A 745-nucleotide genomic window follows, 5' to 3' on the forward strand; every position below is an offset into this window, starting at 1 on the left:
GTGGGAGGGGAACTCCTCCGGAACCAGTCACTTGTATTTTTAGCTGCAGACATAGGTATAACATGAACCCCAATTTTTCCCTTCCATTTGTACTTCTGTCACACTTCCCAGCTAGTTCCAAACACAGAATGAATGTACTGAATTTAGGAAATCATCACTGAATCCCATTCAGACACCTGGTTCCTAAACCAATTTTAATATGCACATTTCAGTTGAAGGAAACACACATTCCTATAGAGCAGACTATCCTCTCCCAAAGGGTCATTTGATGCTTAGCTGATCCATCAGGGCATGTCTTCTATGTTGTGGCCAGGAGTGTAGCCATAAAACACAGCCAGCCCACTTGTTCCTGCTCTCACTATGCCAAATCCTGGAAATGAGGCAGTGTAGCAATCTCAGAAGAACACTTGAGTATACATCCCAACATTGCTCTCTGTCTTGGGGTGTGAATATTGGCACATGGTCAGAGCAACTGCACAGTGGCTAGTTTCCCTCCTTTCTGGGATCTGTGTGGATGGAGTATACTTTGGAAGTAGCGTAGATGAGACCCATCCATTGATTTGATGTCACAGATTCCTTCTGGTGCTGTAATTCATTTGCTGCCATTTACTGTTTGCAGATGAATATTGTGCAGTTGCGGGAGAGACTTTGTCAAGCTCAAGGAGAACTTCCAGTGGGACCAGAGGCACCAAAGTCACCTTATGAGAGACAATCCATGCCCAAAGGAAGAGTTGGGCCTGCAGCT

The 745-nt window shown here is 45.1% G+C and overlaps 1 protein-coding gene across 1 annotated transcript in view; it reads left to right on the forward strand.

Moving 5' to 3' along the window:
* Positions 1–745, forward strand: part of SEC31A (SEC31 homolog A, COPII coat complex component) — a 97,653-nt gene that overhangs the window by 59,256 nt on the left and 37,652 nt on the right. The window lies entirely within an intron of this gene.

This window comes from Gavialis gangeticus, unplaced genomic scaffold, assembly GCF_001723915.1.
Source record: "Gavialis gangeticus isolate Ggan-Ray unplaced genomic scaffold, GavGan_comp1, whole genome shotgun sequence".
Lineage (NCBI taxonomy): Eukaryota > Metazoa > Chordata > Crocodylia > Gavialidae > Gavialis > Gavialis gangeticus.